This window comes from Nycticebus coucang, chromosome 15 (genome assembly GCF_027406575.1).
Source record: "Nycticebus coucang isolate mNycCou1 chromosome 15, mNycCou1.pri, whole genome shotgun sequence".
NCBI lineage: Eukaryota > Metazoa > Chordata > Mammalia > Primates > Lorisidae > Nycticebus > Nycticebus coucang.
Genome location: NC_069794.1, coordinates 36,745,492 through 36,758,442, shown reverse-complemented (window position 1 = coordinate 36,758,442; position 12,951 = coordinate 36,745,492). Strand labels below are relative to the sequence as shown.

At 37.7% G+C, this 12,951-nt stretch overlaps 1 protein-coding gene and 1 non-coding gene across 7 annotated transcripts in view; one reads left to right on the top strand and one right to left on the bottom strand.

Annotated features, from left to right (window-relative positions):
• The window catches only part of KLF12 (KLF transcription factor 12), a 490,726-nt gene that overhangs the window by 221,016 nt on the left and 256,759 nt on the right, over nt 1-12,951 (bottom strand). The gene's annotated exons all lie outside the window — the stretch shown is intronic.
• On the top strand, nt 7,060-7,166 carry LOC128567047 (U6 spliceosomal RNA). The gene has a single exon (XR_008374722.1). It is a non-coding gene; the product is annotated as a U6 spliceosomal RNA (small nuclear RNA).

Here is a 12,951-nt window from a genome sequence, read left to right as displayed (position 1 = left end):
TTGGACACACCCGTGTCTAAACACTTGTTTGAAGGACCTCAGAATCTGAATTCCAAGTTAATACATTCCAAGTTTATATGAAATGAAATTTTTAGGCTCTTCCAACACTTCACATGAAAAAAAGAATTGAAAAGACAAAAACATTTAAATATTTCCAATAGAAAGCTAAAAGCAAAAAATATTGCTGTAGGCCAGCAGGGGTCCTCAAACTTTTTAAACAGGGGGACAGTTCACTGTCCCTCATGCCGTTAGAGGGCCAGACTATAGTTTAAAAAAAAAAAAAAAAAAACGATGAATAAATTCCTATGCATATCTCATTTTGAAGTAAAAAAACAAAACGGGAACAAATACAATCATACTGCCTCATGTGGCCCGCGGGCCGCAGTTTGAGGACCCCTGGGGCATTCTGATTTTCTACAAGATTTATACAAATTTATTTTCATGAATATAAATAAATTACAAAAAAATTACAAGAATAAACTTAGGTCGAAAGTTGTTTTATATTAAAAATCAAATGTTTTTAAAAATATATTTTCATGTATTTCAGAAAATGTAGATTGCCTCTCATGCTGTTGCTATATTTTAATACGTACATAAGGATAAAAATTCCACTTGTCTAGAATGACCGAGATTATGAGACATTTCCTCTCCTCTCAATAATTGAATATATTAACATTAAGACAAATAAAGGTCACTCTTTGATTTTTTAATACATTTAGTAACTGAATTACCTCTATCTTAAAAAAAGGAACTTAAAATTGGAATGAAGGTCCAGACATACACTTTTTAATAATCATGGAAAATGATGAGTTTTGAGCAAGTATGCTTTCAAAATAATTATAACCAAAGCTGATTTTGGACAAAAACATTTGCAAGATAATTATGCATTTCTTTGCCTTCTTAACAAAATGGAGATACTACAATCACTTTCTGGGTAGGGCGATTATATCACTCAATTTTTGTCTTCTTCTGAAGGTAGAGTTGTTATGGGGTATATAGACAGTACGAAGATACAAAATGGTAAACTCTACAGTTTTCCTATAATTTTTATTTCTAGAAAATGTCTGTTGATAGTTTACATCTTTCTTATGAGTTAAGGCAGAATAATCAGGTACAAACTCACAAGCAATGTGGTATGATTATCTTCCAATAGAAAGCAAGATTGAATCAAAAGTCAAAGTAATAATTTCCCAAGCAGTCATTAACCTTCCTCACTTTTGTTACCTGTGATCAAATTGTCACAAATTGTCAACAGAGCTCCATCATAATAGTTTTTCCGTGTTAGCATGAATTGCTCCTTTACAAAAGGTATTTATCTCAGGGCCCAGGTTATTGTTTCAATGGCATTAACTTGCAATTAACACTTTGGATCTGCATATTTGAGGAGGGCCTAATTTAAAAATCCATAAATTCTTCTTCATCATCAAAAATCTCTCTTGAACCATTTCATAATGTGAAGAGTAACCTGTGGAATAAACTATGAAAATCACAGGACAAAAATAGCAAAGAGAATAAAACTGTTAAATAGTGACATCATTTCTTTTATTTTTTATTTATTTTTTTTTTTTGTAGAGACAGAGTCTCACTGTACCGCCCTCGGTAGAGTGCCGTGGCGTCACACGGCTCACAGCAACCTCTAACTCTTGGGCTTACGCGATTCTCTTGCCTCAGCCTCCAGAGCAGCTGGAACTATAGGCGCCCACCACAACGCCCAGCTATTTTTTGGTTGCAGTTTGGCCGGGGCTGGGTTTGAACCCGCCACCCTTGGCATATGGGGCTAGCGCCCTACTCACTGAGCCACAGGCGCCGCCCATGACATCATTTCTTTAGAATAAACTCTGAACTCTCATATCAATAGAATAACATTCTTATTCGCAAGTCACAAACTGACCTCGAAAGAACTTTTAAGTGAAGATTTCCAAAATGCCAGAATCAAATATCCATATATACACATATATTCAGGTGTGTTTGGAAACTGTAGAAATTTTAAAGCCACTAAGATTTTTATCTACTCTAGCAGATGTTTAAATGAAGTTGGAACATTATGAATCTATGGCAAAACTCTCCTTATTTTGCTTCAGGTTGGCATCTGCTAGGATGAAAGTCAATGCCAAAAATCTAATGACCCCTCTATAAAGAGCCTGACACACTAGCTCTGTCCATAAAACAGAATACTGTCTATGCAGCTATTAAAAAGAAAGGCAAAGAGTTATGGAAAGATAAAGATATTCAGTTACTCTCTTTAGTAATGAAAGAAACTGAAAAATAGCTAGCAAAGCAACATACAATTTGCACATTCTTAACATACACATAGTATAGACCATTATCTCAGTTACATGAACCATTTACCTTGGTCACATTTGTGGGGATGGAGGTGGGTAGGGTGAAGCTACTACTTTTTAACCACAAGGCACTTTGAATTTTTATCACAAGAAGATGCTACTTTGTTACAATAAAAAATAATAATAAATAAAGGATAACAGAAATCAGCATTTTTCCTGGAAATATAAATTTGCTCAAATAATGTGCTGGGTTTCAGAAGAGAGTGCTTTAAGTTTAAAAAAAACTCCCCCGTGTTGCTTCCCCTTTTGCTGGCAACTTACCAGCCCCCAAAGCTGACTTTCTAATGTCTTATTTTGAAAAGGCACTCTTTAAAAAATCCCTGACCCATACCTCTGCAATGTTTTTCCAATTAGCACTGGGTCAAAGACAGGGGCACCTTCAATTCTCTTTTCTAATGACTAAATAAACACAATCCATGTGATCTAATTTAATTATGTATATGTGTGGATCTTCTCATTAGCTTTAGATGACTGAATACCTCTGCAAGTAATTTGATCAGTTCATTTCTTTCTTGGTCTCATTGTTCTGTAATGCATTCAATCAACAATATTGACTGGTTGTTTACTGTGTGCCAGGTATTATTCTATATAGATTTTTTTTTTAAATAAAGAAAAATAGTATAATGTGCTTGTGTAATTCAATGTCCAGTCAAACACCAGGTGCCTTGTGGGGTATTTAAATAGAGGACATTTAATGCGGGTGACAAGGAAGAGACTTGAGCAGCCCAAAGGGAAGCAGTGGAGTAACCCAGAGCAGCCAGGGCAAAAAGCCAAATTGTATTCCTAGGACTAGAAAGACCAGAGGAGGAGATGTTATCAGAATCCAGGGTTAGCTCTATCCGAGGGAGCTTCAACATCAGTAGGGACTGCCCCCGGAGCTGGGTAACAAGGATACAATCACTGCTGAGAAAAGCTGTCCGAGAGAGAGAAAAGGACCTTGTAACCTTCATGGTTTTCTGCCTTTGTCTCCCACTGGCTGGGAATCCGGTGTGCAAGGGGACTTGAAAAACACAGTTTGCAGGAGAGAGGCAGGGAATGGATAATACAGGCATTGAAACTTCAGTAACAATCACCATTTAAACTACTTAAAATCTAGAGAACAGGTTTTACCTTTCAAGGTGCCTCCAAACCATCTGCACACATGTACACACCAATGCACATGTGTACATGTGGGACGCTCCTCTCACAATGAGATGAGGCTGTCTCTGGAGCCTGTGGGGATCTAAGAGATCCTTTAATCCCTCGATATCATCAACAGTTTTATTTCTTTAAAATTTGTCTCTAAGTAATTCATAATAGGTTGTCACCATGAATGCTGTTATATAAAGAAGTGGCCGACAGGTATAGAATATTCTGTAAATACTTTGTAAAATTTTATAGTGAACATTTTGTAAATACAAGTACGTTAGTCTTGTTTCCCCTATGTATGGTGACTTTATGTGCAACCTTTAGGACACTCCCTATTTGTAATTTACTCATGAACCACAGATGATGCTATTTGCTTTAGCATGCTTACTTTACTAAGCTCAAGTCATAATTCCATCCATTTTTGACTCTAATTTGAGGCATTCAATCGATTCCTCTGAAATGAATAAAATTGTATTTTACTTAATACTTTTTATGTTCCAAGTACACACTAAGTAGGTTTTCTCAAAGAAAACAATAGTGATTGTGCAAGCAGGTTGTTGACTTATTTTCTGATTTTCATAAAAATTTCTTGACTTTTTCCATTAAATATGCTGTTGACTATGGAAAAAATACCCATGTTTCTATTAAATATGCTCTGGTTTTTAAGTTTTTATAAGGAATGGCTGTTGAATTCTATCAAATGTCAGAATTTATTGGGAGGATTATAGAGTAATAGGTCTTATTTAACAATGGATTTCCTTTATTCTTTCTTCTGTCTTCTTTTTCTCTTAAGCCTCCTCTATTTCTTGGCTTATATCCAAAATGTCTTGGCATTATAATAAAGACAGCCAACAACGTATTTCTTTGTGGTTATCCCCCTGTTTATGAACCACACAATTACAGTCTAAGTTGAATCTGTGGTTCCCTAAACCCTTTCCATCATTGCTGGATAATGAAAAGTTACTTCTTTGCTGCCAAATTCATGCTTTTAATTCAGCCTCCCAATTCCGAGCTGTTCTAGATGGCTGACATTATTGAACGTCTAACTTCTGTGTAATAGAAGAATTCATTTTTGTAGATTTATGAGACCCTAGAACTGAAGACCTTGGCAGTGAAAACAAATCACAACCCAGAGAGTTAATGAATTTTTCCAATGGTTATGCAGAAATGTTTGACAGTATGCAGAAGTATTTAACAGTTTTAGGATAAGATCTTACCCTAACAACCAGGTAATATTTTTCACATAGCTTCCTTTTTTTTTTCTTGTGAATTTGGTGTGAGTAATAAAATGTTTCGTGTATAAAATTACCTTTAAGACCTGAAACATTAGAAAAGGAAAATAAGTAATTTGATTTTATGCCAGCTGTCCTTGTGTCTTCATAGTGGGTGGTTAGTAATACTGACACTGAAGACAAAGGTTATATAGAGTAAATTACGAGCCGTGTGTCAAATAAGAAGTGGATGGCAGTCTGCTGGGCACAGGAGGAGCATTAGGGCTACAGCAGAGAGAAGTGAATGGCAGAGAACAATAGAGGACTGACCTGAGTGGGGCAAGGGAACAGACAATAGGGAGCTAGAGATTAGGTGAGCAAGTTTTGCAGCCCTACATCACAAGTTTGACCACAACAAGTAGGTCAACAAGAAATGACCATAGGATGCTATAAATGCGGAGAACAAAAAAAGATACAAAAGTAGGTGAGTTATTGGGAAATCAGGTCCCCAGTATATTACATATTCGAAAGATAAGAAGTTAATATCAAAACTATTTGTGGTAAGGCAAAATAGGCTAGCTCCTTTAGAATGAACAAATAGTTCCCGATTAACTGATTTTAAAACTTTGGATGAGGAACAGTTTCCAGTGAAATTAAAGATCCTGGCATAAGATTTTTCTTCGAAAATAATGCTAATGTGAAGAAAGTGAATTCATACTTTCTGAATATCTATTGTGTACCAAGCAAAATGCGGGGGATGGCTACTGAACCCCACTACAGAGTGAGGAACCTCCACATCTTCAGCTGAGACTTAGGAGACGCTGAAGCAAAAGTGTGGCATATCCAGCTTAACCCAAGAGGGAGTTGTTGATAAGAAAATCATTAGAGAAGCAGAAGCAGGTCTGATAAGAGTTTCACTTTCTTCTAATTCATTCTTCTTTGAAGCATTTTTAACATGTGATAAAAAGTTCTCTGAATCTAGGCGCTCTTCAGAATTAGCAATTCTCTTCACATTCTGTTGTTTAACATAAAAACGTAAAAATTCTTTTTGTTCATGGAGATTCACTAAGTCCATATAGATGGGCCCTACATGATTAGATATTACCTTTTTCTTCCTGCTGCAATATGGTAGCTTCAGGTTGGTTCTAAGAAAATGACAGACTGGGATACTTGGAACTTTGAAGACTTTATTAGTTCTGTGTTTTATTATCTTAAAATTCTAAACTCATAAGAAGTTCCTTTCCAGGGCAAAGGCTTTGTAATATTTCATATTTGGTCTCAGAAGGTGGCATGCCTGCAAAACCAACACCCACTTCCAGATCTCGCACGACTGTTTTTGCACAGTGGTCACATTTATGCACACTCATGTTCTAAATTTATTTCCTGTGGCAAACACGACCTTGTAATTTCTGAGTTATGGTGAAAAGAGGGAATATCAAATTTATAGTATATTGAAAATCTTAATAAATCCTTTTGATGAAAAATAAATAACCTGCCCCAAATGAAAAAAGTTGACTTTGCTAAGGCAAACATGACAACCTGTCAATAACATGAATAGTGTCCTCTTATTTTTATTTAGAACAAGCTAACAGCTTTGGTAATAAATTCAGATTTCCAAGCACGATATGCATTTTCGGGCCAGACGTTTCCGTTTGTTAAATGCCTATCTGACATTTCCTTGGGCACTTCAGAGCCCGCCCACGTGGAACTAAATCCATCAGCTCCTTCATCCAAATCAGGTCTTCCTCCAGGGCTCTCCATCCCAGTATAGACCAATATCAAACCACCTGTCATCTCCGGAGAGAAATCTTGCCTCGTCCTTGTCTCCTGCTTCTCCTTCAACCCCCACGTTCTGTCAGTCTTCCAGCGTTGACTCCTTCATACCTTCAGGGATCTAGTTTGTCTAGATCTCTCTATACCCACCCGCTGCACAACCCTAGTCTGCGGCACCATCATGCCACACCTGGATGGCTGCAATAGCTTCTCAACTGATCTTCCTGCATTTCTTCTGCCTCTTCAATCTAACATTGCCCGATCAATTATGTACTTATCAGCAATATTTCTAACATACTAATCTTATCACAGTGTTGATTGGCCACCAGTTAACTTGTGTTTGCATGCCCAAATGTTGTTGACTGATCACGAGTTAACTCATGTTTGTACCTGCATTAACTATTACAATTTTTAAAACAAAAGATGATGTAGGATAATATAACAGCTTTCTTGATCACGTCACTGTAATAATAGCCATTGAGACAGGATAGCTTCTGTGTAAAACTACCAGTTAACAATGTGTTAAGATATGATGTGCCTACTTAAAATGCTTTTGTAGTTCTCCAATTCTCTTAAGATGATTATGAAATGAAACTTTTCTCATGGTGCTTGCTTCGGCAGCACATATACTAAAATTGGAACGATACAGATTAGATTAGCACGGCCCCTGCGTAAGGATGATACGCAAATTTGTGAAGCATTCCATGTTTTTAAAAAAGAAAAAGGAAAGAAAAAACTTTCTCATGATCTGGTTTCTGTTTATCACCCTAAAATAAGACTACCCCACTTTCTCTACAAGTTCAAAATATTCCGGACTTTTAGTTCTACAAGGTTCCCTGTTCTCTCTTCATTCTGGGCCCCTGGAAGTGTTCCTGCCAGGGAACACTCTTCTCCCTCACTCCACTCACCTGCCCAACTCCTACTTCTTCAGGCATCTACTTAGATTTCACTGCTATGTATCTAATCTACTTAGATTATCCCTTCCTATTAAAGCATTTCTCTTCCTCCTACAAAAAAACCTTTCTCTCCTTTTGTATGATCTGTGCCTAGCACATAATGAATTCCTAAAAGATGTTCAAAGAGCAAATCATTCTATGTTTAAAAAGATTATCTGGCTAATAATTTTCAGATACAAAGGATAACATTATATATAATACCGGACATTCTCTTTTTTCCCTTAAAGCAAACCTTATTAAAGGATACTTGCAGGCTGTTTCCGCTTGCACTCGACTCGCTCACTAATCCAAAGCTGAAGACGGAGATAAACCATTTCCTATTTAAAAAGAGTCATAAATATCTGGGGCCAGACAATCCCCTCAGGGCTTTTTAAAATGTGACTGAAGAAGCTCTGAGACTCAAAATCTTCATCTAAGCTTGGCCAAAAGACAGGGGAGAAAAAAGAATCATGGAATTGTGTGTCCTCCAGCTATGCTGGCAAGTATGGAAAAATATGTGGATTAGATGCTTACTCTAACTAAAAATAAACAGATGGATGCCAATGGAATCTGTTATCGGAATTAATGTAACAGTACCTACAGGAAGGGGGAAATTCTCCACTCAATCTTGGATGGATGTGAGTTTAAACAATACTTCTTATCAGTTATCCTTGTATTTACTCAAAATGGGGAAAAATGAAAACAGAGACCAATAAGTAGTGGAGGGCAGGTGAGTGAGGGCATCTATATCTATCTACATGGGAACTTTCTTCTCATCTGTATCTTCTCTCTAGGAGCCTACATTCCTCCTCTATGGTATTACAATGATGTGACAGGGCCATGGATTAGGGGACACTGCAGAGAAGGTATCCAGCCATGCAGGATGACCGCAGCAGGCAGTCATGAGGTGCGACTCTGATGGCAACAGCAGAGGCAGGTGGAGTGAAAAAAGCCACAAGACCAGCTGCCCCACATCAGGGAACTAACTGTACAGTGGAGCCGCCCAAGAGGCCACCAGTCAGGGCCACTCTGTCCAGAGAGAGGGGTGGAGTCACAGACCACTGGCAGACTGCACAAAAACGCGGCTGCCCTCCTCTGGGAGGTCCTTCAAGAAGCGGGAATAAAAGTGAGAACACTTCATCACCAAGGTCACCACCAGCAAAGAACTGGGCCGAGCCAGCCCAGACTGTAAAGAATCTCCCATTGCTGCTTTTTCTCTCTTCATCTTACCATTCTCACTTATTAGGAGGAAGGGAGGGAAAAGACCAAGAGGTCAATAACTCCCCCTCAAAACCCCTCAAACACACTGCAAAGTAAGGAACAGGCAGCTGAGCCACGTGAAAAGGAAAAGTTTAAAGTTGTACATGAGCTTGCCACAGTTAAGAGTAGGTATCAACTTGACTGGATTAAGAGACACACAGATAGCTGGTAAAGCGTCATGCTGAGTCTATCAGTAAGAGTGTTCCAAAGAGATTAGCATTTGAATCAGCCAACTGAGTAGTGGAGCTCCACCCTCATCCAGTGTGGGAGGACAGCATGGATCAGCTAAGGGCAAAGGAAAGGTGAATCGGCTCCCTCTTATGCAACCAGGACTCCTTTCTTCTCTTGTACTTGGACATTAGGACTCCAGGGTCTCTGGCCTTTGGGCTCTAACCGGCACCAGTATCCCATCTGACCGCCTTAGGTTCTCGAACCTTCAGGCTCAGACCTAGTGATAAACCATTAGCCTCCCTGGTTCTCCAGCATGCCGATGGCCTGTTGTGGGGCTTCTCAGCCAATTCTCCTAATATATTCCCTAGCTTATATACATATATCCTATATATCCTATATATACAGACATACAGGATGAATATATAGGCTATATATATATATGACATAAATTATGTCTCATACACACACAAACATCCTATATATATCCTATATATGCTAGACTCCTTATGATATCTTATAGGATATATATAGGATAGTTAAAGAGTCTAGCATTGACATGAGAATAAAATTACCCAAGCAAGACAACGACGTGTCAGAGCAGATGAGAGCAGGCAACTAATCAGACCTCCACAGGTGCATATTCCTGTAAGCTAGTCCCTAATAGTCAATATACCAAACCATTATGCTCTTATTTCTCTTTCCAGTAAGTGCTATTAATTGCTAATGACAATAACTATCCAAACAGGTGTCCATAGAACACGAGAATATATTCTGAAACTTTTTATATTTTTTAAATATAATACATTACAGAATAACTTTAAACTTCAGTGAAATTAATTCATTCAAGACTCTGTATTTTAACGGAATGACAATATGGTTTCCAGATAAGGTGATGCAATTGTATCACTACTCATGAAAATCTCATTAAATAGACTAATAACTACAAAACTTCTGTAGCGTCTAATGTCTAAGAAAACCTAATCAAGCATAGCGAGAAACTGGTTTTTGCGACACAATAATTGAAACTTTCATTCTAGAAAAAAAGTGAAGTCAACTCATTTTTCTGCATAGATTAGCCAAATTTCTATCTGTTTTCCCTTTAGTAATGACATATTATTACATACCAGATGTATTACCCCTGACTATATGAAGGGAAACAAAATACTTCATACACATTCTAATTGAGGTTAGATTTTTGTTGGCCCATCTGTTTTAAATTTCACAAAAAGAAAAAAGAAATATGTTGGAAGTTCAGAGTTCTGGTTGTAGAATCAGAAGACAAATTTTAAATCACAGACCATTAGCCCTTGGAAAATACTCAAATGACAACTTGATTAATTCAAAGCCTGCTTTGACTGGGGTGTCTTTTCCTTTCAAGTAAATAGATCACCCTAAAAAGTATAAGTGCATACACAGTAAAATCATTTAACAAAGACGATCATTCTTAAATCATGTTTTTGTGTGGTATGTACATTGTCTGTTCAAAAACTTCATCTCCATTCAGCAAACATACTATAATTGCCTATGAGTTTACCTACAGAGACAAGGAGCACAATAATCTCAGGTCCTTAATATTCCTTTGAATTTTATTTCAAAGTTGTGCTAAACAATCAGTCAGAAAGCTGCAGCCAAGCAGTCCACCCACGTTCAACAACCCTTTTCTACCTAATGATAATTACAGACTGTAGAACAGGCAGCCTCTAATAAACAGCAGCAACGTTAGAAGACAGATATCCACGGGGGTCTTTCTGTTGCCATAGAAATATCTTCAGGCCACCTTGTCCTTAGCACTAAACATTACCTTGACATCAACCTTCTATTAAGGATGTGTGTATGTTGGGCTGGGGGTATATATTAGTCCAAATTATAGGATAACTCATCCTGTCCTGATGGTTATAAATGATGTGTGGTCCTTAGTTCCAAAACATTCCCTAAAACGGAGAACACAAATCTTCATAGCGACAGCAGCCCCTGACTAATGGGTTCTTGCTCCCTTGGCCTAACTGTAAACTTCCCTAATGCAGCAAAGCAATAAAGACCAGCAAAGAATCTTCTATATGCTTTTCTTCATTCTAAGCTCTGTGGTCAGTAGTTTCTTAAAGGAAAATTATCACCTACAGTTGTAAAACAGGAAAAACAAATCTCATCATGTCAACTCAAACATGAACAGCATTTTGAGGATCATTAATTGAAGGTAGGGGGTAGAGAGAGCTGTAATCCTGTATTTATAATTATTTTAAAGGTTGTTTTTAAAAGAATCAGGCCAGGTGCAGTGGCTCACACCTGTAATCCCAGTGGTTTAGGAGGCCAAGGCAGGAGGATCATTTGAGGGCAGAAGTTTGAGAGCAACCTGGGCAACACATCAAGACTTTGTCTCTATAACAAATTACAAAATCAGCTGGATGTGGTGGTACATGCACATAATACCAGCTGCTCAGGAGGGTGAGGTGGAAGGACCCTCTGAGCCCAGAAATTTGAGGTTGTACTGAGCTGTGATCATGACTCTACACTCCAGTCTGGGTGACAGATCCCTTAAAAAAAAAAATGAACTTCTCTGAGACATACTAATTTGTAGCTAAAAACTACAAATTCATCTTACATAGCTGTGAATACTCCCAGTGGAAACAGTATACAGTTTGGATAAATAGGCACAAACAGAAATGTAGTCAGCTACGGTGCTTATACTTCAATGTGTTGACTTTTAAATACATTCAAACATAAAATCCTAATAACAAATAAGAACAATTTACAAAGTAATGTAACAAAGGTCTTGGAGTCCTGTTATCTCAAAATGCGCATGGGGTGCCAGGGTGTTTAAGGAAAGATGAAATGAAGAAGGAAGAAGGTAAGAGATTCAGAAATAGGAACGGGCAACATAAAACTTTTCTTTTTATTTTCTTTCTTTTTTTTTTTTTTTTTTGAGACAGAATCTCATTTTGTCACCCTCGGTAGAGCGCCAAGGCCTCATAGCTCACAGCACCTTCAAGCTCTTGGGCTCAACTGATCCTATTGCCTCCCTTGGAGTTAGGATAACAGTTACCTAGGTACCTACCACAAGACTTGGCTATGTTTTTAGAGACAAGGTCTTCCTCTTCCTCAGACTGGTCTCCAACTTCTGAGTTCAAGCAATCCACCCACCTCGGGCTCTCAGACTTCTAGGATTACAGGCATGAGTCACCATGCCCAGCCCACAAAACTTTTCTTAATGCTCAACTATTTTGTGCTGAGCATTATATTTCTCAGGCATTTTATATACCTGATTTGTTTACTTTAAGATCACCAAGTATTATAAGAATCCTGTGAAATCTTTTGATACAGATTCTTTCTAGTTTCTAAAAAAATCTGCCATGGTAGAAAGTGGCCTTAGAGTATCATTTCCATTTTAGCAGAAGCAGACATTAAGCTTAGGAAGCTTAAGTGACTTGCTTAAGATTACTGGGCTGTTCACAGATGTGCTTACTGGGCTGCCAGGAAGTGAAAACAATTGCAATTCAATATCCTGTCCTCTTTCTAGGTGATCATTATGGTATTACTTTAGGTGTTACCTTATTTAGCATAATGGTCACAACTCACAAAACATTCTATTTTTTTTAAATATTATTTTTATTGTTTGAGATTCATTGAGGGTACAAAGAATTAGGTTATACTGATTGCATCTGTTAAAGTCCCTCTTATAATTGTGTCCCGCCCTCAAGACGTGTGTCATACACCGTGACCAACTCCCCTCCCTTCTCCCCACCTGCTCATTCCCCTACCAGCCCCTTATATTAGCTCGTCTACTGCCTTCATATTAGAATGGAGTACATTGCACAAAACATTCTAAAATGTTCTTTAAGCAAATGATGAACAAACTCTCTGCACACAGTAATAATCCATTGTTAAATCAAGAAACTTGAAACATTTCTTCTTTCTGTTCTTTCGATGTTATTCTCAAAGATAATTCCTAATTATATGAGTATGAAAGATCCCATGCCACTGTCAATGAGATAATTCATTGAGATGACTTTCAGTGAGATGATATAACATCCCATGTTAGTTTCAGTGACATAATTATGACCAGGATCGGTGAGAGTCTAACACAAGGAGAAATTGAGAAATCTTAAAAATAAGCACTGTCCAGCATCACGTTCC